Source organism: Mastigoproctus giganteus, chromosome 13 (genome assembly GCF_048544385.1).
Source record: "Mastigoproctus giganteus isolate SK-2022 chromosome 13, ASM4854438v1, whole genome shotgun sequence".
Lineage (NCBI taxonomy): Eukaryota > Metazoa > Arthropoda > Arachnida > Uropygi > Thelyphonidae > Mastigoproctus > Mastigoproctus giganteus.
The window spans coordinates 127,678,561-127,706,166 of NC_143587.1; the positions used below are offsets into that span (position 1 = coordinate 127,678,561).

A 27,606-nucleotide genomic window follows, 5' to 3' on the forward strand; every position below is an offset into this window, starting at 1 on the left:
TATACGTACCTCATTCATTTTAATGATTCCCTTCAGGGCCTTATATACTTCTATTATTTCCCCTTAAGGTGTAATTTTGTAATTGTGCTCCCTGGTGCTCTCTTCTGCTAGTGAAAATATACTTTTCTCGTTCATTTTATGGATTCCCTTTAGAACCTTATACACCTCTACAGGTTCCCTTAAGATATCTGGTTGTCAAGCTTTTTAAGCTCACTTTCTAAGCCATTGTTCATATGGATATTGATTAGCATACTCCCCACCAATCTAGTTGCCCTTCTATGGAATCCTTTCTATAAATTCTGTCTTTCTTCAAGCGTGGCATCCAAAGCTGAATACAACGTTCTAAATGAATGCGATTTCAGCATCGTCCTATGCAAAGGAATAGTGAAATCTTTTCTCTATTTGAGAAGGTACTGTATATCATAAAACAAGACACCATGTGGATTCTTAGCCGCTTGTTTACACTGCGTGGAAATTTCATGTCTGACTGAATCGTAACTCTAAGTCTTTTTCGGCCTGGACCACATTAACTCCACTCCCTCTAGGTTGTAAACACCTCCTGGATTTATTTTCCTCAGATTCAAAACCTAAATTTGGAAGAATTAAACTTATTAAAACTTCATTTGCCATTTTCAGACGGTTTGTGCAGCTAATTTTAGTTATTTGATGTAAAATGTCTTGGTTCTGGTCGTTAAGTTAACCACCAATCCTACCTTTAAATCATCAGCAAACTGACTTCTCCTGCACTCTATCAATGTCATTAAGGAAAATAAGAAACAGAAGCGTCCCCAACACTGATCCCTGAGGGACACAACTTGCTACACTGATCAACCCTGGGGTATGTCTATTCATGACTACTGTCTGTCTGTCTGTCTCCTGTCTTTTAGCCCTTGATTCAACTAAGGATCTTGCCATTAATCCCAGTTTGTTCCAATTTGTATAATGGATTTTCATGAGGAACCGTGTAAAACCTTTACTGAAGTCAAGGTAAATGACGCACGCATTTCTTGCATCAAACTGTTTTATGACTTCGTCATAATAATTAGACTGGTCAGACAATCATTCTTTTCTTGAACCCATGCTGTAATACATTAAGAATACCATTCATAGCGAGATGGGCCTGTATTTTATCTTTAATCAGAAACTACGCGTTCTTACCCACCACTAAAGTAAAACTCATTAGTGTATATTTGCTCATCACGTCTTTTGCACCTCCTTCTCTTTCTGGAGTCTTGTGATGATCTCATTAATATTCTTAATGGGTTGATGGACTAACATGCGACCTTTTTTAGTATAACAGGATGTAGTTTCAGCTTTAGTACCTCTCCCTATGTATTGTTCACCGAAATGAATATATCACTTTATTTTTAGTAGTCTGACTCCTTGTCCACTGCTCTCTCGTGGTTTGAATGGGCTTTTACCTGTAAAGTATCTATTCAGTTCATCTCCTACTGCTTCTGTCACTTTTCCAGTTCGAACAAATAAGGGATCCATCTGATTCATTCTCTTCCTTTTTTTTATTCACGTACGAAAAGAACTCTTGTCTTCATTTTTTGCTCCTCTAGTTATTTCTCTTACTCAACTTTCGCCTGTCACACCTTATCCTCATAATTAAATTATTTTCCTATCACTGGATAGCACCATATTTGCATTGCTTGACCTAATCAATAGCTCCCAATTCGTTTAATTTTTGTTACATATAATACTCACTAAAATCAGAATCTCGCTTATAATACTCACTAAAATCATTATCTCGCAATAGTCTATAACTGTCCCATGCCTTTTGCTTTAACTCAGTTAAATCCTTAACGCCTCTGGTCATCCGCTTGGGCATCTTTCTTTTGTGAAACTGGAACAAATGTATTGGTACTTTTCGGAATAAATCCCTTGTACATTTCCCGTAATGAATTCGAATCCTACAGCTTATCGTTGTGTCTTCACTTAATAGTCTAGGTAATACCTCATTCCATTACAGACCCCTCTCTGAAATTGAAGCCCTCCCCTTGACCACAGAAATCTCTTTGGACAGTACACATTTTATGACTTTGTGTTCACTCCCTGCTATTGACCCCTGCACTATCAAATTTTGGATGCAGTTTGGACCCTTGGGGAGAACAAAGTGGAGGATATTATAGCCTGACATATTGAAATAAACAACAATTATCCAGATTGCTCAAATCTGTTTCCCTGGTGAATTTCGGTGTATTGTCCTTCCATGATTTCTAATCTAGAAAAGGTAGATTGAAGTCTCCCATAATGAGGCAGTCACACTTGGCAGCTCATTCAGTTGCCTGTAGAGATCATAATCACTTGTTCAGATCAACTTCGTATGGAGTCGGCATCCACCCGACCCCGTCAGACTTTGGATATAGTCTGATCGCTTTTAGAGAACTTTTCATAAGAAGCATGATTCTCTTTCCTTCCGTCCTCCCTATCCGTCCTGAATATGTCGTGTTCCTCATAATTAAATTCTTTTCCTATCACTGGATAGCACCATATCTGCATTGCTTGACCTAATCAATAGCTCCCAATTCGTTTAATTTATTTACAATACTGCTGGCATTACTATACAAAAAAATTAAATTTAGTATCTTTTGCCTGTTTAAAACCCTGACTCATCCCTTATAGTTGCTTAAACGCGAAATTCCGGCTGGTAATGACTACTTTTGGTTTTTGAACTTATTTTAATATTTCTTTTTTGTGCATAGGTAAATACAGGTCACGCACCAGTACTTTGAAAAATATCCATACTGATTTCACCAGAATTATTAAATATGGTCCTCTAAGACAACAGTATTACAGTACGAGAAGTGGTTTGAAACCGGTTTCATAAAGGACAAACCATAACCTTGGAGATCTCATGTCCACAATGGGGGATCACATTAAAAAAAAATCTCGGTTTGAAAGCATATCGCCCTGCATTTTGTGAATGAATTAAGTAATTAAGTGAGTTTTTAGTGACTTGTTTCTCCAGCATTAGTAATATCAGCATCTCAGTTAATTTTCACCGCAAACAACCAAAATGCATTTCTTTTGTCTGGATGGGTAACGGATTTTCGTACACCCTGCCCATTAAACAATTTTTTATCCAATGGATACTTTGCTGAAAATTAATTTGTACGGAATACTGTGAGTGATATTGGTCTCCGCTAGGTCTTTGGCACCTGTAGTTTCAGTTTCGATGACGGTCGTATTTCTACGTCAAGAAAGAGCTGCGTATAACCAAAAAGTCGCATACCTTTACCAAAGATCGACTTATTTTGATCTGCGAAGACCAACGATATTCAGTAGTAGCCCGTGACTCTTGTTGATTATCATAGCGAACTTTACAGGAAACTGTTATCTGTTGAGAAGAAAAAAGGTAAATTGTAGCCGTCCTTCTTATTCGCTTATACGGAAACTAGCTATGTTGTTACTTCTATTTCGCCTATTAAGATTGAATAATAAACGATCGATTTGCCGACTTTCAGAGCAATTAGTGAGGTCTCGTTACAGAAGCCGTCATTAAATACAGATATTTCGTATCCATGGTAGTACCTCCTGTCTTCAGTTTGTCCTTTTTTTTTTTTTTGGTAAACCGGAAAGCGAAAGGGTTATAGCATAACATCATTGCGTCATTTTCCTGTACTATCCCTGATAGTTTATTTCTCGCGTCGCTCAAATCAGAATCAATTACTCAAGAATTTTTTTTTTATTCATTTCACAAACAAATAGTTAATTTTAAAATGATCAAATAATACAAATTAACAAAATCTTTATTAAAATGATCCGTTAATATAATGATCTTTTCTTCTACTTCCATGAATTCACACTCTCTTTCTTAGAACGTGAACTACATTTATTAATATTGTTATTCTTTGACACGATGCGATATTTCTTTGATAAAAATGAAAACTGGACTCGCTAATAACCGAGTCCGTTGCTTATGTGGCAAGGTGCCTCGTGACTTTAGAACGTTTACCTTTCATAGAACAAATGCATATGTGATGTTAAAATTAATCGTTACTGTTTTCTTGAAACATGGTATACATAACCTTTGTCAACTGAATTTTATTGCAGTATCACTTTTTATGCCGTTTTTTTTATAAATTTTATTAAATATTTTATATATAGGTATAATATGTGTGTATATTCAGTAAGTATAGTCATAGCAAAAGCAATTACAGTATTTGACATATCAAATTATAATAAACAGTTCTGATTCTGGAAGTGTTTTAATGGGTTTTTTTTGTCACAGCTCATTAAATAACTATTAAATATTAACTCAGCACAACGCGCGAATCAGAAAACCTAATTTGCGTCTAGCGGAAGATGGGGAGTAAAAAAAAAAAAAAAAAACCACGGGTAAGAAAAAACTGCAACCGAGATGTTGCAATGGGTGAAGGATATCTGGGGATATTTAAGGAAGTAGTGCTTTGAAATATAATTTTGTAAGAGTGGAAATTTGAGCAGGTTTAGTGCAGAGAAGGAGCAAGTAAAATTATTAAATCAGCGCAATTTACCCCTGCTCCAAAATTTCCTACGTATAGAATTAAGTGCAGAACTAACGATAAAGAGATCATCAAAGAAAACGAAAATGTCAAATAAGAATCCAGCAATAAAATTAATGGATCCATTAATTATTAGATGAATTAACTGATTCCACCAATCAAAAGCTGAGTATGAAAAATTGCTAGCTAGTGAAGGGAGTTAAGTACGGGGAAGAGGTGTTTAATTCATATATGAATGCCAAAAACAGAGTAAATTCAAGAGGATTGATGAGTAGGATACAAAAGAATTATTCAAAACAGATTATTTAAAAATATATATTCTATTTTATGTTGTTATTCCACTAAAAATACAATTTCGATTGTTATTATGTTGATATTTTTTGATTTTGCATAACATTAATGGCTTTAGAAGTGTGGTTGATGAAAATCTGATTTTATCTTTCGCTTTTCTCTAAACAGCTACTAACTATGTACAAATCTAAAATCCCTACCTTGAAATATTGTTCCCAAAACCTCTCTTAAGCCCTAAACCAAAGGTGGACAGTTTTGGTTTAAACCAAGAGTGCGTGATGCTTGCGGCACTCTTTTATGACACCGTTGTTTAGTCTCCAGTTCCTAATTTTCTCATGTTAAATCTATTTTATAAACATAATTTTTTATTATTATTTCCAGTGCTTAGCATTAAATTCCTTTATGTATTTGCAAAAATATAAAAGTGGTGCTAGACGCGTATCAGTTGTAATGGGGAAACCTGATTCTGTTTAATAGCCCAACCTTGAAGCTTTTGTTTGGTATTTTAGCTTTTTTTTTGGTTTAGAGTAAATAAATAATAAGTATTCATTTATTGTAAATACAGCAAGCTCATCACAGCACATGGCTAGGGGCAGATAATAATACAAAGGAAATAACATAAAATAATCAAATATATTTACATAGCAGATTTCATATAGACATTAACAATGACTAGGAATTTAGTTATGAATTAAAAAGGAATTTGCAGAACAGGACAATTGGCTATAAGTTGCAGTTACTGGGTTGGAGGCAGGGTGCTGTTTTTATTTTTCTTCATTTTATCGGCGATCTGACTCCTGTAGGCTTCAGAGTTGATTAACCTGTTGCAATAAATGTTGTGATGATTTATGAGGCGAAGGGATACATTGGGGAACATTTCTATTCATTTGTTTGAGCCTGGAGAGGCTCAAACAAATGAATAGAATGTTGGATTTGAATTGCTGGTTTCTTGAATTTTTCCTGTTGGGGGCAGCTATTATATTGGCTAAGTTTGGTGAATCGCATGCAGAAGTGATTAACTTTGCAAGAAGCATGACTCCAGACTCGTCGATCATATCATCTGTTGCAGAGGCTTTGTTTTTAAGTTTTCATAAAGCTGTTGCGTGGATATTGTATGGGAAAAACCAAACTTGCCATTTAGCCACCTAAGAACCCAATATTCTAGGGCAAGGAATTTATTGACGGTTACTTGAGGAGCACCAGACCAGGTTTCGGAAGCATAGGACGGAATGGGAAAGATGCATCTCTGAACATACTTAATGACTGTTTTTCTGTCTTGAATCGCTGCTGTTTCTTGTTTGATTAACCATTTTGCTTTTTGAATTTTTTGAGCAACATATAAATGGTGGGCATTAAAGGAGAGATTTTTTTTTTTTTATCAAAAACAACTCCAAGGTCTTTGTGAGCATAAACATTTGGGATTGGGACTTCTGCAATTTTTATTTCTATGTGGTTGGGTTGTTTCTGAAGAGAATAAGTAATTTGAGCAGATTTGCTTGCATTTATAGTCAGATTGAGATCTTTCAGATACTTGATGATTTCACAAATCTTAATTCGCATCATTGATAACTTTGCGAATATCGTCACTGGCGTTGGAGATTATATATAACTTTAAATCATCGGCATATGCCAGTAGATTTGGATTTTCTTGTATAAGTGATTGAAGAGAAGCTGAAAATATAGTACTGGAGAGAACGGCTCCTTGGAGAATGCCTGTTGAGGTTGTGACAAGAAATTGTCAGTACTAGTGAGGAAGAGAAAAAATCTGCGATTTAGGCTCTATTGAAGATAGGAAATAATCATTGTGTCAACGAAAAAATGATTTTTTAGTATTTCAAAATCTTTTTTGAGATCTATGTTGTCGAAAGCACCTTTGATGTCAAAGTAAAATGCATCGCATTGTGCTTATCTTGAAACGCAGTTTGGATGCGCAAAATGGTGTCAGCTAGGCTTGTTGTTGTGGAGCGCCCTCTAGGACCAAAATGCATGTTGACAGGTGCATTAGCGAAGATTGCATGCTGAAGATATGGGAGCATGAATTTTTCAATAATTTTAGTAATTATTGACGAGACAGAAATTGGTCGATGGCCGGGATGGTTATTACTGAAAGATTTTTTAGGAATCAGCGTAATCCTGAAAGTTTTCCATTGTCTTGGAAGGAATGAAATGCACCTGGAAATGATATGCACTAACGAATCAATGATGTATACGCTGGACAATCTAATAATAAAACCAGGGATGCTGTCAGGACCTTCTCTACTACCAGGGCGTAATTAGTTAACTGCACGCTGAACTATTTTTGTTCACAAGTTGGTTAATTAGCAGGACTTTACCCGGAGACATCATGTTGCACATTGTCTGCTTGTTCATAAGAATTAAATGCTATAAATCTGTTTTGTATACCTCCAGCAGTGGAAATGTCAGAATTGCTTGTTTCCATATTGCATTTTATCCATTCAAAAACTTCTGGATTCGCCCCTTTAGATTTTAGATGACACATTTTCAACATAACCTGTGGCACCTTGCAGGATAAGGTTGGATACCCGATCCTAGACTCTTATCCAAAAGAAGGCAGTAAAGGTAATCACTTGTTTGTTATAAAATTTCTCCCCTCTATATCACAGAAGTGTTCCATTTATGCTTCATGCCTTCCTCTATAAATATTTCGATAGACACTGTTCTGAATTGAATTCCATCTTTTTTTTCCAAACCAGTCTAACTACGTGCCTCAAGTAGTCACGATCCGTTCACTGTTAAACGCCATACTACAGAACTGATTTTTCTCTTCTTCATTTATTCCTTCTACTTCTGTTCTGTGGAATAGCCTTCTTATAACATAACATATTTTTCCTGACAATATATATGGAATAACATATTTTTTCTGAAAATTAAATTTACAGAAATTTAGTTCCAGTGTCCACAAGTATCTTCTGTATTCTCAAACTTCAATCAACACATATTACTAAATTTTATAAGTTCTAATATCTTTCGTGTTTGAGATCATCCAAAAAATAGTTTTGAAATACTTAAAACCATAAATTCCCCCACTGTTGGCAGAAGAAGAGGAAGATGTAAAATAATTAAATCAACACAAATTATCATTCAAGCCATTTTCGGTTTCGTCAGACTTCAGACGCATTTTACTCTTCCAGCAGTGAGGAGAAAGTCAAATAATTAGGTCGGCACAGTTTAAAATTTCATCTATTGCATAAATGGACAAATATCACCTCCCTAATTTAGATGGACTGCAATTTAGGGTAGCTTTTGCCCCGATCGTTCGCTAACCTCTAAAACAATCTAGTGGTTTCATCACTTGTCGGTCGTTTCGAGGGGTTCTGGTTCGAATCGCGTCGGAGACCGGAAGAAGTTTATATTAGCTGATCTCAGGTGGAGGAATAGGACCCCCCCCCCCCCATGAGTTAAACCGGATTTTTCATCCCGCATTGGTTAGAAATTAACTATATTTAATAATAATAATTAATAATATAAAACGAAAATATTATTTATATTTAATCCAAGATATTTTTATCCGTTAAATCCACTTAAAGTGATCGAGTAGCAGCAAATATTCTGTTTAAACTGTATATATAAAATATTAATAAAGTTAAATCAATATTAATAAAACTTATATTTCAAAGAAATATCAATAGTCATTTAAGACCAGGGATAATATTTTACAGACCATGATTAAACTATTTTTATGTTTTAAATATTTTTATATTTTTTATGATACGTTAAGAGTTATTTTATCATGCTAACTGTTTTCATAGATATTAGCATTAGCAGAAAAAAAAAAAAACTTTCCCATTTTATCCATCCATTCGCTTCAAAAGATTGTCCACTTCTTCCTTCAATTTATTTAAGCTATTTATTTATTTATTTAGTTTTTTATGAGCATTAGCAACTAAAGTCATATTGCTCCGAGGATATGCGGTGGTCATTCCCTGACCTTTCCGCATCCTCCATATTTGGTGGTCACGAGCTCGAACCCCGGTCTTATCAAGAAGCGTGTGCTAGGCACCGCCGCTCCTGCCTATTTAAGCTATCAACTTCCACAACGACAGATGGAAGTTTCTTCCAGTAATCAAATACCCGCTGGCAAAAGTCAAATTTCCGCACATATATTCTACAACTGTCTTTCCTCAATTTGAGTTTGTGCCCTCATGTTTTTAATCTGAGCAAAAGGAATGGATCCCATCGGCATCGATCCTGCTCAAACCATTCAAGTCCTTATACGCCTCAATCAGATCACCTCGCAGGTGATTAGTCTCCAGCCGCTGCATGTAGAACTTAAGCCTTTCTTCGTAAGAGCACCCCGTTGTTCCCCTCATCAGTATTGTTACCCTTCTCTGTACTCGTTCTAGAAAGTCAATATATCATTCTATATCATTCCTAATATAACTCTATATCATTCCTAAAATGAGACGTCCAGACCTGTACGCAGTACTCAAGGTGTGGCCTGACCATTGCCTTATACAAGGGGATAATCACCTCTTTATCCTCCTAGCAAAATTCCTGTATATCATTGACATGACCCCATGACCTCTGGCAGGTTGTCTGCACTACTCAATAAACTTCATATCCGACTACACAATTACCCCCAGGTCTTTTTCATTCTCCACTACCCTGAGTGTAGTACCACACAGTTGGTACATTTCTCTGGAGTTACTGCTACCCATATACATTAGTTTGCATTTGTCAATGTTAAACTTCAGTTGCCACTTCTCAGCCCATCTGCTCAACTTTTCTAGATCCTGTTGCAGTAGCATACTGTCATTAACAACCATGCCAACCTTTGTATCATCACCAAACTTGAGCAGATGGGCTGATATACTTTCATCAATATCATTGATAAATATAGAAAACAAAACAACAATGGGCCCAGCACCGAACTCCGGGGAACTCCACTAATAACATTAGTCCACGAAGAGCAGTGTCCATTGATTACCACTGTCTTCTCCCACTCAACCATCCTTTTATCCGTTGTAGCAACTTGCCCTTAATGCCAGATTGCTCCAATTTGTACAGTAGTCTAAGTGCAAAAATATCAAAAGGCTTTCTTGAAATCTAAGTATATGATATTAAAATTATTTTTTTGTATCCAGTTCCTTTGTGACCACGTCGTAGTATCTAATCAAATTGGTCTGACAAAACCTCCCCTTAACAAACTCATGCTGTGTCTGAATTATTACTGCAGTTTTGTTTAAATGATCCTGCAGTGCTTCTTTAATCAGTGTCTCCATTATTTTCTCCGGAACACAAGTTAAATTAACAGGTCTATAGTTACTTGTGTCACCTTTTGAATCCCCCCCCCTTTGTGAATTGGGGATACATTTAAAATTTACACATCTCCAGTCCGAGGGACTGGAGATGTGTAAATGTCTGATTGGAGATGTGCACATCTCCAGTCAGACTCGTGATGCGCTCATAATTATGGATAAGGGTTTGCTTACTTCCTTTGCCGTCTCCTTCAATATACCTGGATGAATCTCATCCACCCCAGGTGCCTCTCGTATGTTTAACTTCAGCAATGTTTCCTCCACTTTGCTCTCAGTTGTTACAAAATCATTTAGCTCCCTGTTACAGTTTAATAATCTTCTGTCCTCCACTTCTCTCATGTGTGAATGTAGATGCAAAATACCCATTCAGTTTGTCAGCTGTCTAAGCAGGATCATCAATAGTCGAATCATCGATATCAAGTGGACCAATCTGATTCATTCTCTTCCTTCTAGAGTTTATATAAGTAAAGAACTCTTTGCTGTTTTTCTTTGCATCCTTTGCCAAAGATTTCTCATAATCTGCCTTCGCTTGCCTGACCCTAGTGAGCAGGAGCGGGAGTGCAGTAGCACACGCTCTTTGAGTAGACCGGGGTTCAAGCCCCTGACTGCTGAATACGGTCGATCTGCCAACCCGCACTGGACCAGCGTGGCAGATTATGGTCCATATCTCTCAGCATGAATTGTTGAGGAGGCTTCCATCCTGCAGTGGGTTGATAATGGTTGCACTTTTTTTTTTTTTTTTTTTTTTTTTACAGACTGTTATCTGTGTCGCCTAATAATTTATATGCATCCCATGCATTTTTCTTCTCTGCCACGGGTATCATTAGTTCATCTGGCATCCATTTGTTCCTAAACCTTGAACAGTATTTCTTATTTGGTATGAAAAGCATAGTAGTTTCCAAAATTAATTCCTTGAATGCTTCCCATTTAGATTTTGTTGTTGGTAACATAATCAGTTGATCCCACTGTATAGAATTTAAAAACTGTTTTCTTTCGTAAAGGTGACTGCACGGTAGTCACATTTACTGGCCCTCCCTATTTCTCTGTATAGTTGTTCATTGTACTCATCAGAGTTGTTAGGCCTATAATACCCTACCCTCATTTTTGCTTTCCTAGTGTTCATTTCGCACCAAAATGACTCAACATTGCACTTGTCCGCCAATGTCAGCGTGATGTACTGCCTTAGATTTTGTGTTTCTTAACTAACAGTTTAATCCCTTCTCCCTTCCTATCATGCCTATCCTTTCTGTACACATTGTACTCCTCAAATTCCAATTCTGCATTCCTTATTTCTGTGCACCACGTCTCTGATATCCCAACAGTATCCACCTTTGATATCTTGAACAGCACTTCAAATTCATCAAATTTATTTATTTGTTAATACTGGTGATAATATTTCTCAACGCGCGACCATACTACTTTTATATCTTATATATGCATATAATATGTAATAATAATTTTTATTTAAATTTTAATAATTATAATTAAAAATTTGATATTATTATTGCCGACCGGGCTAGCCAGGTGGGTAAAGTGCTTGCCTGGCAACCCAAAGGTCGCGGGTTCGATTCCCGCCTCGGGCTTGGATCAAAGTACTGCAAAAACCTTGGGAGGTGCATTATGGCCACAGAAGTCTATGCGCCAACAACTACAAAAAAAAAGATAATATTTTGTTATTGATATTATATTATATATATAATATCAATGTTTTGTTATTGATATTATATATATAATATCAATAACAAAACGTATTAACAAAAAATAAAACTTGATTACTGTTTTCGTGCGGAATTTATGTTATTACAGTAATTATTTAATTTATAAAAATTATGTTATTAATTTTGAGTGCAATATTGGTATGCAGTGCTGTAGTCGTAAAATTGGCAGAAGGTATATTCTGTGAATGTTACGTATGTAGAGTATACTGTGATTATTAATCGAATTCCAGAGGATATACGGCGTATACCTGTGTGTGTGTGTGTGTGTGTGTGTGTGTGTGTGTGTGTGTGTGTGTGTATATATATATATATCCGGAAGGTATACACTTAAAATCCAGGTAACATAATCCAGGGGTTATACCCTCCACTACAGCCCTGTTTGTATGGGTTATAAAAGTAGTTTTTTAGGCCAAAACTCTTTTTTTTTAATGCCTATTTTCTTATTTTATCCTTTTTCACGACAACATAATTATTCTTTTGATGTATAATCAGGTAATGCTCTTAATATTTGAAGTTCCTTAATGGCCTTTTCATCACTAACTTTACCTGTCAATCTACTAACCTCAATATCTGGTATATGTCTTCTAAAGATCTAACTCTACTTCTGCTGCATATGCTTGACCTTTAGCAACTAGTGATCGACCTAATTTAATAACAGCTTTATCAACAGTGCTACCTTGTAACCTATACATATTATGATCCAACAGTGTACAACTGGAATCATATGCCGTGTTACAGTGTCAGAATTTCTAATAGAATCAAATTGATTCTATTAGAAATTTTATTATATGAGTTCAGTTATATAAGTGCCAATTCAATTTCAATATTGGGCATTAAATAGGGATCAATTTTCAGTTATTAATATTATATTTTTTATTGTACTATCTATCTCTTTTATTGTACTAATGCTACCGCAACGTTCACATTGTATTTGACCATTACTCTAGCCCCTTCAAAGAAATCTTTGAAGGGGCTTTTGAATGACTTTTGGAATACCTCCTAGTTTATTGATTTCTGTAGATGACAATCTTCATCGTTATCTCGGGTTATCATAACTTTTTCTTCCTTTTGGTTTCATCTTTAAGGGTTACCTCATTTTTATCATTAATTATAAATGTAGGCACTCACTTTTTGCATATTTTATGATAATCTAACACGATTCTTATTTTCATCAACGAGGTGATTTGTTGGCATTATATGTAATATTTTATCAAGTTCTTTATCATAACCATCCTTTTTCTTTAGGTCCCATTAGGGGCCCTGCGGCCAAAAGCCAGAAGAACAACAGAACCCAACACCATTCTAATACAAAACAACACACTACACCCACTTCTGTAATTTACAGTTTTGTTTACTTTACACAAGAAATGACGGCCTAGTTGTGGGGAACCACAGATGGGATCCCAACCAAAAACACTATGCCACTATGGTACCTAATGCTGGAGGGAGTTGAAGCAAATATCCCAAAAATTATTACCTTCAAACCTCCAAATAATTCATTAGAATTTAGGTTGCATCAATATTTTATATGAAGCCATATAAATCTCATCTATGATAATGAATTTAATTGAGCGCCATCTTGTTCTGAGTTCTTCAAGAAACTCATAGATGATGATAATACAAGGCCGCGAAACCTGCTGATCTTTTTTTCAATTGGAAACTTTAATAGCGAATGGGGCGTTTGACCATTGACTAACAAAACTGCGACTCCTGTAAGCGCAGCAACCTTAACAAATATGGCATCTGAATTGTACCAGAGGTAACTTCTTTGTACCATTTCTCTGATCAATTTCAAGGTAAATGTTTTACCTGTTCCAGCTCTGCTTGTAATAAAGAGTATGAGGTTCTTGGTTTTCATTTTTCTCTCTCAGCTCTTATGTGAGCAGATATACTGTATATTTTAATAAATCTTCTTGATCAGAATTTGAAATTTTCTTTACAAAATTATATTATATACCTGGTTTTTTGGGACTTCTAAGTTTAGTAGGTATCTCGTCATCATATTCCATTATAGTATCTAAATAGTTAATGGCATTAGCCATCTCTTAATATATTTTCATTGTCGAATAGATAGAAGAGAATTAAGAAGTTTAAAAGTAGTCTTCAGGATCTCGTTTAGCTGAAGTTCTTATGATAGCTGCACGAGATCTTTTCCTCATTCTTGTCTCGAAAAGAGTCAGCGAATGCGCCCAAAGAGACGAAACCCATCTCGGCAGTCACGCTCCTCCCCACGTCTTCAACATCCTGCAATCCTTCCCAAGGGTAGATACACCTCGGCAAAAGAGGAAGCAGTCCGCCAGAGCCAGATCAGGAGAGAAGGGAGGGGAAGACAATCAATCCGCACAACGCCCCGCCCTCGCCAGAAGTGCCTCCACAACACGAGCGGAACTAGCAAGGACACCGACGTCAACAAGAACCAACTTCAATAATCATAACGCCTTCACTCAGGAATTGTGCTTCAATAGTAACGAAGCACTTACACAGAACGCAGCACCCTCCCCTCCAGGCACAAACTCTGTGTAAAGCAAACCCTGTTTGTCAAAAAACATGGCTAGCACTGTCGCGACCCCGGACCCCTAAAACGAAATCCCCGGCACCGGCGACGAATTGGAATTCCACTGTACGCCCCGGACCACACCAAAACACCCAACGCCCCCCTTAGAATTATTGCCATATGTATCTCGGCAACAGACTAGACTGGGCAGGCATCTGAACACTCACCCAGGATAGAAGCTTGGTAATTACAAATTATTGCTGTGAAGTAATCATTTTGTAATTCGGGAAAGTTGGTTTAATGGACATGACTAATTTTTTCTTATTATTGTTGTTGGTAACGAGTCTCTTTAGAAAAAATAATTTTTTAATATTTTAACAATTTTTACAATGCCTTCTAGGCATTTAATTTTTTTATATATTTTATTTAATTTTTTTTATATTCCATCGTTCTACACAAAAAACAATTTATTTTTATTACATTAATAATAATAGAACAAACAAAATGTTGCATACGTACGTAGTCCAGTAGATATAAAAGTAGTATAAAAACCATGCTACCTTCGCTTAAGACGGATCAACTCAGCCACGTTGTGGAAAAGGCCCATAAAAATTGCTGGCGTCATTTGACGGGATTTCCACCTGAGGCATTTTCCACCCGCCGTTGGGAGGATGGTGATAATACCGACTGTGCTACCCCCCAAAGGGTACGCCCAATATGCAGATTAGTCCGTGCACTAATTTGCAACATGGCCTCAGATTATAATGCGCTATAAGTAGGCCGCCGTAGCCTAGTGGTCAGGCGCGCGGGTGGCTAAGTACACGTATTCAGTAGCCCGTGACTATTGAATACGGTGTTCTTTCTTGTATTCAGTTTATCATGCGAACTCCTCTGACCGTTTGGTCGTCCCGGAGTATAAACAGAACCTTTATTTATTATTATAAATAACATTTATTATTATAAATAACAACAAAAGCCTGCGTAGTGGGAACAACCGTTCTGTCCATGTTCCGTTCGATAGATTGAGCTCGTTGTTGATGGGTCGTATCTACAGCTAAAATTAACTTCGAGCAAGTATCAAATGTATTTCCAGTACTGTACTAGGTCTGCTGCTAATATGAAGAATTAATATTTGTGCTGCTCATATAAATGATATATACAGTTTAGTTCATATAAATAGTTAGGTTGTAAACTGGAAGTGTAGGGAGACTGACGTTGAAATAATGTATAAAAGGAAAATTCAGTGCATATACCTTATAATAGTTATAGAAATTCGTTACAAGATGATCCTAATCTAAATATGAATTACAACTATACAATCTAAACTTGCATATAATACAGTATAATCAAAAAGTGGTAGACCTTCAAACACAAAAAATCAAGAGAATAAAATATACTGATCAAAACAATTAGGTGGTTACAATAGGGATGTTTGTGTATATGTCACACATTTCATGATATAATTGAAGTAAATTCCGATTCCTGTATGTCGAAAACGTTAGAATTAGTGACAGTAACTGTGGCTTTATTGGAACATGACCTAGCAGCAAATCACTATAAGCTTATAGGAACAATGTTTGTCAACGCTAAACATGTTTCGAACTGGAGATGCATCGAAAAAATCAAGATATTCATGAGTTGTTGCAGAATCAGTTGCTACCCTTGTGCTGTTTCCAAATTTTTAAGTACCACTCGACAATCCGGACAAGCTGTAATAGATCTTCCTAGGCATCTCAGACGTGCTCAATGGGATTCAGATCGGAAGCAGTCAAACTCTTTACTTACAGCACCCATATAGGAAAGGACCGTGGTTCCCATGATATACATAGTTAAAATCCAGGATTCTGTTCCTGACTGTGTGAAGAGCTATGCGACCACAGAAACTAATACCACTCCATAACAACGAACTGCCTGCACTATTTCCTCTTTCACCCCTTGTTGAGACCTGACGAGAATTCTGGAAGATTTACCTGGACTCATCTTGAAGAGCACACAACGTATTTACTCGTCAATCGAATCACGATATTCGAGCTTCCACATCGTTTTGGCTCTACGACAGCGAACACTGAAGGAACACGTATTATATATCTTCTTGCATAAAAACTAATACCACTCCATAATACCACATTTCGAAACTAATACCACTCCATAACAACGAACTGCCTACACTATTTCCTCTTTCACTCCTTGTTGAGACCTGACGAGAATCCTGGAAGGTTTACCTGGACTCATCTTGAAGAGCACACAACGTATTTACTCGTCAATCGAATCACGATATTCGAGCTTCCACATCGTTTTGGCCCTACGACAGCGAACACTGAAGGAACACGTACTATATATCTTCTTGCATAAATTCCATGCAAGAAGACAATTTCGGATGATTTTGATTAACACACTTATCCCTGTTGCTGCTGCAAAGCGCCCAAGTATTTGGACAGCATTCAAGCGTCAATAGCGATCTTGCCTGAGCGTTGCTGATGGTCCGCGACCCTTATCTGGAAGTCTACGAAGGGTATCAGTTTTTAGAATCGATTCCATAACCTGCTGGTGACATCCTTCAATTTATCATTGTGACTGACCCGCGTTTAATCTCCCGATGACTCTCCAAGCGGTAGACTCAAATAAATCTGTCTGAGAGGGCATTTTCAGATTCTTCAGTACAATAATCGACTGGTGGGTTGTCATTTCAGTTGTACTTCATGAATGAGATGCATGAATCTGAGACATGCCGAGTATTTAACGAACCGCCCACCCCTGTATTTGTTGAAGAACTTAAAGTTACATTTGCATGGGCTGTCATTGCTCCCACAGATTGTATAACAGATTGTGCATTGATCCCCTAATTGTAGTGTATAACGATGATTATTTACATTTTTATTTCCTCTATACTAAAGTATCTGCCCTAGCTATGTGCTGCGAAGAGTTTGCTATAATATGCAATAAATGAATATTTTTTTATTATTATTATTATCTGTTTATTTCTCTTACGAGACACCCATAGACATCACGTGGCTAGAGGGTGTGGTTACATTATATCAGTATTTACAAGCATATTTACATGAACTTATTTACAATATTTGGAGATGAAAAAACGGAGTATGTGGTTAATGAATTAATTGTTAAGTTGGTTTAATTAATTGCGAATGGTTGTTCAATGCTAAATATTATTATATAAATTATTAAATTAGTCTTCTTATTATATTTGTACCTGCCGATACACATTACCAAATATTTCTGTCCTATACATTTTGTCTGTACATAGTTTCTCTGGATCTATATTTAAATTATTAAAATAATTCACAGTATTTGCTGGGAAAAATCTCCCCAGAGAGTCCAATTGAGTCAGTTGGCACTTGAGACTTGGTTCTTCCCTGTTTATTCTCGGTCGTATCATCCGAGGGCGAGTGATCACGTTTCCCACTTTCGGCGCATCTGTTCTCTCCGTTAGTAGCTTTGCCAGAGTTAAGATGTTTCTGGTTGTGATGATATACTTCCAAGGTGTGATGTCCAGATTGGCAGACAAGACCGCTCTTGAGATGGTAAACGGTTTCCCGGCGATCTTGTTTAGCCATCTCAGGAGCCAATATTCTACTCCTAAGAAGGCCTTGATGTTGTTCTCGGGGGCCGATGACCAGATAGTCGATGCGTACAACGGAATCGGTGTAATGCATTTAAGGATTATTGAATCATGAGATGAGGGCATCGGAGACCGGTGAGTCCTTGTCTAGTGCTCCAGAGTGTTGCGTATGTCTTTTTCCTAATATGTTCGAAGTGAGGTATGAAGTTTAATCCTTCATCTCATTTAAGGCCAAGGTCAACATGTGCGGAGGATTTTTGGGCCCTGGTATTGTTCACAAAAATCGTAATTTCATTTTTCTTTTTTTTGTTGGTGAAGGTCATTTGGGCAGATTTCTTTTCATTAAGTTTCAGGCCAATGTAGTGCAGATATTCTTCTAGTTTCCTGATTGCCTAGTTTGCTTCCTCTGATAGATGGGGTGCAGTTTCTTGTTCTTTAGAGATTACAAAAAATTTCAAATCGTCAGCATATGTAATAAATTGTTCAGTTTTGAGCTAAAAATGGGGCTAGTGCTATTGCGAAGAAGGTGGCGGACAATACGCCCCCTAGAGATACTGTAAGTTGCTGTTTGTTTCCCGTTTATTGCGATAATTTGTCTTTCTTGAAGGGTGTTAGTCAGAATGCTTAAAGTGCTTCCTGAAATGAGGAAATACTCCTTGAGGATTACTGTTATAGCTGGGATTGAGACGTTGTCGAAGGCTGCTGCTACATCCAGGAAAACGATGTCCAACTGTTGTTTATTATTTAAAGCTAGCTGTATTCGGAGTAGAGTCTCCATTAAATTTGTAATAGTCGACCTTCGAGGAAGCACAGAATGTAAGTATTCTGGCCTGTCTCTAAAGCAGTGCTGATTGACTGTGGTCAGGATTGCTTTCTCAAATATTTTTTGCAGAGAGCATCCGATTGCGATGGGCCTGAAATCTTTACTGGTTTTAGGATTGTTTATTTTTGGAACTGGTTTTACGTAATATCTCTTCCATGTTTTCGGGATAACCCCCTCACTTAGTATTCGTTGGAAGAGGTGGTGGATCGGGTCAATTATGTAAGCACTACATATTTTTATCATGAATAGCCGGAACTGGTCCGGCCCGATCGTTGCTTTATTGGGGAGCGAGTTAATAGCTTCCTTTAAGTTTTCCCTGCTGATATTAATTTCACGTAATATGTTTCTAGCTCTAGTTCATTTAGTGGTTCATTTAGTGCCAGTGGGATCCATCAGTTTTTCAATCATTTTCTGCATCTCGCGGATGTTTTCCTCACAATTTTTCTGCTTTTCATTTAAAGGCTTTCCGAATGTGACTTCTGTCCACTCTCTAAACAGCTGGTCCGTCATTTCTTTTTTGTTGTTTTTCTTGCTAACTATTCTCTTTCCTTTTTTTAATTTTTCCTTCATAACCTCAAAGTATGCTTGTCTTTTCAGTCGAATGAACTTTGCCCTTTCGCATTTATACGTTGTCCGATCAGTCGGGTGCCCAGTTCTTTTCCACTTTCGGTAGAGCTTTTGCTTCTTTTTAAACATAACTTTAACTTCTGGAGTAAACCAAGAGTTCGCTCTGTCTGAGATCTTTAATACTTTCGCTGCTCCTAGACGGGCGATATGCAAGTGTAACCGCGAAATCTCGTCTATGGCTTCTTCAGTGGACATCTTATGTAGACTTTGAAAGTTGTATTGCGCTAAGCATTGCAAGATGACCTCGGATTTAATATATTTTGTGGAAAATATCAAATTTATTTATTTTCTAATTTAAATCATGTTTTTTTTTTTTTTATTTATTGTGATAATGAGAGAGCCACTAGGCCCGACGACCAAAGCCTACCCATAGAAGTCACTTCCTTCCTCATATTCAACATCAGAATCGCTTTCTGGAGTGTGTGCTCACCATGCAATGAATTGTACCCTATTAAACAGATTGTGCTTTCATATGAACTTGATGCTATTCCCTAAGATTTTATATTTGTGCTCCCCTGGTCCTTGTCTCACCTACGAGGGAGAGCAGATCGTTCTCATTCAATACGCAACCCCTTCAGCACTTGTAGGCCTCAGTCAGATCTCCCTTTAGATATCCAGCTGCCAAACTTTGCATTCCACACCTTGTAAGCCGTTCTTCGTATGTGAATCGATTTACAGTCATGAACAATCTGGTCGTCCTTTGAACCCTATCCAGAAGTTCGATGTCTTTTTAGGTGCGGTCTCCAAACCTGAATACAGTATTCCAAATGCAGTCTATCTTAGCTCAATCGTGATCAGGAATCAATATCATGTGTAATAACCGGGAGTTGCTGGCTCCTCACTGCGCCCATTAAGACTAAAGAGGTGGTGGTGCAGCTGGTGTTTTCAACTCTCCTATGTACGCTCGTCCTTTAACACTCAGGCTCAATTCTTTCCGAACATATTCGAATAACTGAGAAATTAATAGAAAAATTATTCGAAAAAAAAATTGAAGACGGATGGGCAACTTTTTATGTCGTAAAGCCCTTTTCCCCAATTCCTACTGAGGAAAATATTGACCTTGTAACTAATCTTCAGAGTTCAGTGCGAGTTTTTTCAGTGTCAGTTTGATGCAGTGATCGAAGTTGAGACAGATGAAGTGAGACTGGGTGAATAAACTAGCAGTGGTTGACTGAGCCTTTAGGAAATAACTAAATTGGTTTTCTACAAATGATGACCGTAGTGTTTGAAGAGGGCATTTTTTTCCCGAAAATAATGGCAAGTGAATTGATAACAATGGTAGGTTTGTAGTTAAATAAGGTTCTGATTTCTCGCTCTTTCTGAAACAAGAACAGTATGGACAGATTTCAAGGAGGAATTAATAATAAATAAAAAAAGAATTAGAGCGGCGTGCAGAGAGTCAAACGGGCTGAAGAGTGCCAAATGAGGATTAGGAACAACCGGACTCCTACCAAAATATGGAAATTGTATGGATTTAAAATAACAAGCACGTCAGGTAAAAGCTTGTTGCCAGGTGATGTAAAATGATAAAAATTGAAACCGAATAACAAAAGCATACATGCTTATAGATTGAAAAAAAAATTAAGGTACATTACGTCCTCGCTTGAAGCACAGTTGGTAGAACCGCCGTTCTCCCTACACCGTGTGCAAAAGACCTGAATTCGCATCCTGTCGATGACTTAAGGAATTTTACGGTTCTTTTTCACAACGTGGCTGAGTTAGTCGGTTTCGAGAGAGAGGGTAGTGTATAGTGTGTGAGTTAGTCGGTTTCGAGAGAGAGAGAGAGAGAGAGGGTAGTATGGTTTTCCCTCTTGGAAACCTTTTTCGTCCAGCAAACAGCAATCTGCCACAGAACACCGTAATTTACAGACAGTATATACAGCGCAATATGGCCTAAGCCTACGAACGAACGAACGAACAAACAAGATATATTGGCTCTAAATTAATCCGCCTTTGAACCATTATGGGAAAATATCAGAGAGAGTTGGGATATTTCTTAATTTGCGTAGTTCACTGTAGTGATGGACAAAACGAGTCATTTGGCTAATTCGACTCAGTCGTGTCACTACACAAGTGACTTGATTTGCTTTCCTGTAATGAACGATTTTGTGTGAAGAAATGCTACAAATGAAACAAGTCTTAGTAAAAAAATTCGTTGTGTGCGTCTAAGCTCTGTTAACTCGAATTCTTGCAAACAAATTCACGTCATCAAGTAAAGCTATCAGTTGCCGAAGTATCAATATATTATTTAGCATGTGACCAGCTCTACTCATCGACGTGTATTTTCCAGGATTAGAGTTAGCGACTATTTAGGTATTGCGTAAATAATAAACATACTGCTGACTCATTATGCATAACAGTGAAAATTATTGAACTATTTGAGTGTTGATGGAGCAGTCGAATGAATAAGTGATTAAACCAGCATTCTTTAGTTTCGTTCTATTCATACTGCAAGCCAATTGAAACCTACCGAATAATTATTAATTTTTTAGGGTAACGATAGAATGATCACTCGGTAATTCATTTCAGTTGATTGCTTCTATCACTACGACTAATCTCTATACGCTCTCTCAGAGCTGTCAACTGTTTTGAAACCCTGTGCTCTGAGCGGACATACTATTTGTTATATGCTTGAGAATTCCAGTTAAGTATTCCTAGGAGCTTAAAAGCTCTCCTTTTTTATTTAGGGGATTAGAGTAACAGTATAGGAAAAGATCTTCACAAATACTTTTATAATACAAATTTTTAACGTAGTACCCACCCCTCTTTCCTTTGGATTAGCTTTTGTGTATTCCATTATTGATTACACATTTTATTTTGATATATTTTTTAGATGGAACCAAGAATTACTCATATTTTGTTAGCCTATGAATTTGATTGCACATCTGTTTTATTAATTTTTTTTTATTATTCGCATAATTCAGGAAAAATGCCGATTTTTTTGTGATTATTTCTTCATGCACTGTATGTAATGCATGGAGAAAAAAATTAAAACTTTATGAAAAACTAAAACATTGTGATAAAATTGCACGTTAAATTACAAAGATATAAAAATCCAGTAGATAGACGGTAAATACAATGGTACAATGACAGTCTAAAAACACAAACAATGAATAAGTACTACAAAAAGTTGTAAACTTTTTTTTTATAGTATAATTAAGAAATGTGATTTTGACATTAAATTTAGTGGACTTTCATGTCTTCACAGAGGAGACATATTTAAATACAGTTCTATTTAAGCGATGCTGAATATTCCATGATTTTTCGATTTGCACAAGATGTGCCACAGTAGGATTAAATTCCTGTCAAATGTTCGTAGAATTTAAAGCTTGGAATGATACGTGTACTTGGATCTGTTTATTTTTTTGTAACTGTAACACATGTATATCAGCAGTCTATATCGGTGGCTACGGCTCTGCTTAGTGACTCGAGTCATTAGATTATTGATGATTCAAGTAGTCGTTCTCTAGATGATTCGAGTCACTGACTCACTAGTAATCACTAATTCGCTGTACTGTACTCTTAAAAGAAGTATAGAACGTTGCAAGTTGAGCTCGCCAAAACCACTAGACAAAAATAAAACTAATATTCTATACAAACTACCTTCTCACCTAATTTTGGAGACTCTTTCTCTCCTTATATGTGTTTATCTTTGTGTGGCCAGGCCTATTAGAACAGTCTGTTTCGAATGTTGTAATCAACGTCAGTAGCTGACACAGCGGTTAACTTACAGTACTTACACTGTAGTAATCATGTGACTTTATATATACATCTCGTGACCGGTTCCCATAGTAACAGTACACAAAGCTAAGTTGCTTTATCACTAGATGTTTGGTTAGGGTTGCTCATTACTTGTTTCCCTGCTCAAGTTAATTCATTTCCCTCTATCATTTCGGTTCTGTAAAGAAATCGCTCTTCTCAGCAATTCATTTGTCACAGACTTTCTCTTTTGGAGATGACAGGATTAAAGTCTATTTACATATGTGTTCTGTGCTTTAGGCAACGCAGCACGCTTGCTGTATACCAGTGAAGGCATCTTAGATTTCAGAGATGGTGTTACTTAATAATGCTTCACGCGGAGTTCGCCTATAGTGATTATGCAGGCTGGATGCAGAATTTTAGTCTTTACACTCTGTAAGTAAACAATATTATAAAGCTGAATAATTATAAATTATTGTAGATAGCAGATGAGAATGTGTGAAGGGAGGATAGTATTCACTAATACTTAATTAGGATATATTTTGGTAAATTTTAGTTATACGACATATCTGAACTGAGCAGATTGGGAAATCATTAATATATACTTAGTTTTTATTAAAGGTTATTCGAGATAGGTGTTTTAGACTTATCTGGAATGTGGATTACTTAGAATTAGTTTTTCAAATAATTTATCACACCTCACTCAATGCTTTTCTCACAAACATTCATTCTTCACACTTGCATTCAATTTCCTATAAGATTTAACCAAATAAATGTGTTGAATATACTTCTGGGGATCCAGATGGTGATGAATAACAAGTTTTGATTATATGTTTTATTTATATAGGGCGTATTGCATGATTTCACTTTTAACACTGAAATGAGCCCATTTTCCCGAATCCCTCCACCTGAGATTGACTATGTTCGGATAAACGGGTGACAAGTGACGAACACAATGTGTTCGCCACCTTGTAATCCGGTTGAAGAGGTCTGAATTCGACTTCCATCACAGAACGAAGGAACTCTTGAAGATCATTCAGTTGGAGTTTTCGTTGGTCAGTCAGGTGGAGGGATTGGGTTTTTTCATCTGAGTTTCGAATTTTTTAGTCCACACATTTACAGTCGTATTCACATAAAAACATCATATCTGACACCATATGAAACGTCTCTATGATTGACTTAGTCGATGCGCTACGATACCTCCAAACAATCAACCAGCTTCTGCTTGGTCTCGAAGTACAGTATTATCAAAAGAAACTTCTCTCGTCTTTTGTTAACGTGTCTTTCTCACTCAGCGTTTTAGCAATCTACATCCCAAATCTGACCAAATTCCGTTAATTCAGACCATGATTCGCGTTTATGAAATTTTGACATTAAAAAGCAATTTGCTTATAGCGAATTCATATTGTAAGAACCTTTTGTTATGGGTGGCCCGTATGTTTAATTGAAAGATTCAGTGCAAATTTGTATTCTCTCTCTCTCTTTCCCGCTCCCCTACATTCTAAGTATTGTAGTCGTATTGTTACTCTCATGATAAACTAAATGCACTCATTTTTGCAGTGTGAACAAATCCTCGATGAAAGCAGAATACTTAGTGGAAAGGCGCCTCCGTAGCCAGGTGGACAGGAGCAGCAGTGCGTAGCACATGCTTCTTGATTAGACCGGGGTTCGAGCCCGTGAGCCACCAGATACGGAGGATGCGGAAAGCTCAGGGAATGACCACCGCATATCCCCGGAGCAATATGGCCTTAGTTGCTAAATGCTCCTAAAATCCAAATAACAAACTTAGTGGAACGTTAGCATGTATTAACTTGAAGGGCATGTGCGATGCCATTTAGAATTTGGCAAGGTAGCAATCAAACGAGGGAGTTTTACTATATTGTTTTTCGCTTTCCTTAAAATTTCGTGTAAGGTGAAATCGCGTTAGTCGGACACGAAGAAACAAAAACCCTAAGAAACAAAAAAAAAAAAAAAAAATTGGTGATGGTGCGTTCCAGCAGCCTAACTATCCTTATCGACATATTTTAAAGTTTATCCTTTATGATTACTATACTTTGTTTTTTACTTGCTTATGTATATTTCTTGTATACAACTCTTTGAAGAAAAGAAACAATGATAAAGAAAGAAATAAACAAAAAATGCAAGTAAGTGTACTATTTACTTACATTGATAAGAATTTTAACAACTGTTGAGAGGAGGCAAAATGTAATATTAATATGTTTGGTTAATGTTTTCACGAAAAGAGGATATTCTGGAGCATTATCCGCCACTATCCAAATCTTAAATCATATTTTCAGCCTTACAATATTCCTGAAGTTCATTGAGCAGTAGTCCAGTAAACTATTCACTAAATATTGATCCTGAAATGAGACCCTTCCTCTTTTGATCTTCAATAAGGAAAGGATGATTTGAGAAAGCCCTTTAGTTTCCTTGGATTTGCAGCCTATTGTAATACAACAGGCTTCAACATTTTGTTTGCGAGCCAAGCCACTGAAATAGCTACTGTTTCCATAAATTCCGTCTATTTACCCAGGGTTATTCTTCAAAGCTTAAAACCTTTGCTCCCATGAAGTTAGTCGATGAGTTCCTCCTCATCACGTTTTCCATCCTTATCACAAGCATTCATTCCATTATCAAAAGCCTTAATTAGGATGATTGGCTTGCATCTAGGGAAGCTGCATAATTTGCCTTAATCTTCCCCGCGTTAGCGCAGATGGTTAGTAACTTTGTCTTGGGTGAATTTACTGTAAAGTTACCCTCCCGCACATAGCTCGACTAGAACAAGCTCTTGACCTCCTGGAGAACACTGATGTCATCATAGCCGCAGATTCGAATGCTCGGTCAACACAATGGTTCAACACCTCTACCGGTGCAAGAGGAGATATGTTAGATGAATTCATTGCCTCACGCAGCCTTGAAATCATCAACAGACCAGGACAACCAACCACCTACTCTTCGGGAACTGGAGAGTCTAACCTGGATATCACACTAACTACTTCTTCTCTTCGCAATAGACTCCTCCATTGGCAGGTGCATGACACAGCCACTATTAGCGACCATCGCCCCATCACTTACAGTGTCACCGATTCTGCCCTCCCTCGTCAAGTGCCTATCCAGGATATTGTAAGATTCTCCACTAAAACAGCGAACTGGGACCAGTTTGACAATGTAATTCAAGATGCTCTTCATGACCCAGCTAGCAACTTCTACCAATCAATGAACAGTGCGCAGAAAACAGACTTTGTGCAGAGTCTGCTCCTCAAAGCTTCAGAGGCTTCCATGAAAAAATGTTCCAGGAAACCAAGATCTGTTCCATGGTGGTCGCAGGAACTCACTAACCTGCGCAATTCTCTCAAGCGCGCTCGGAAAGAATACCAACGCAAGAGAAGGACTGAACCTGCTCACATTGTAGAACAGTATAGAGACCGATTCAAAGCAGTCCGCCGTGAATATACTAACAAAATTTACCATGCCAAGCAAAGCTCCTGGCGTTCCCTTGTCGAGACTGAGGGGAACCGGAATCCGTGGGGTTTAGTCCACAAACTCGTGAGGAATAAGCTGGGATCCACGGATGTCATACACTCTGTCCGCTCTGATGACTCGTCTGAGACTACACACTGGGAAGATACAATCAACTGGATTCTGGATGAACTAATATATCAGGACAACACCAACTCTGATACTGACATCCACAGGAAGATAGCAGTAAAAAATTCCAGCTTCCAGCCAGACAATATAGAGGAACCATTCACAGAGGAAGAAGTCGATGCAGCAATTAAAAAAATCAAAAATGGTAAAGCTCCTGGTCTTGATTTTATTGAAGGCGAGACTGTGCAACGTCTCTGGGCCATAGCTCCAATGATACTTCTTCAGCTCTTCAACACCTGTCTGAATGAGGGTAACTTTCCATCATGTTGGAAGCACGCTAATCTGAGGCTCTTACCTAAGGATCCCACAGGTACCTCCAAGGCATATCGCCCGATTGCGCTGCTTCCCATTCTCGGCAAGGTTTTTGAGAGACTGCTGCTCTCCCGCTTCCAGCCCCGATATGAAACCAGTGGTTTGGCATCCTCGCTTCAATTTGGATTCAAACAAGAGTGCTCCACAATTGATGCTCTATCTAAAACCCTCAAAGTTGCAGAACAGTCGGATGCAACTTATGTACTGGCAATCTTCATTGACTTCAAAGGAGCTTTTGACACAGTGTGGTGGCCGGGCGTTCTTCAGAGGGCCAGAGTCTCTAACTGTACTTGGAATTTCTACCACTGCCTCAAAAGCTACTTCTCTAACCGCAAGGTCAGCATCAAAACAAAATATCACTGCATCACCCGACATCTAACCCGAGGCTGTCCCCAGGGCTCCATCCTGGGGCCAGCTGTCTGGAATATGATACTCGACGACTGGCTCCTGAGGGACTACCCACACACTACTCAGCTTTCTTATGCCGACGACATGGTTATTATCATTGAGGGCCCCACCCGCGCCACCACAGAAACCCAGGCTACGGTTGTTCTCGCTGCTCTGTCCGTTTGGGCCACGGAAAATAAACTCTCAGTCTCCACTGAGAAGAGCAAAACCCTCCTATTAAAAGGCAAACTGGACTTCTCC

The 27,606-nt window shown here is 37.5% G+C and overlaps 1 long non-coding RNA gene across 2 annotated transcripts in view; it reads right to left on the reverse strand.

The window, feature by feature from the left end:
* LOC150076432 (uncharacterized) overlaps positions 1 to 27,606 on the reverse strand; it is a 212,422-nt gene that overhangs the window by 1,692 nt on the left and 183,124 nt on the right. The gene's annotated exons all lie outside the window — the stretch shown is intronic.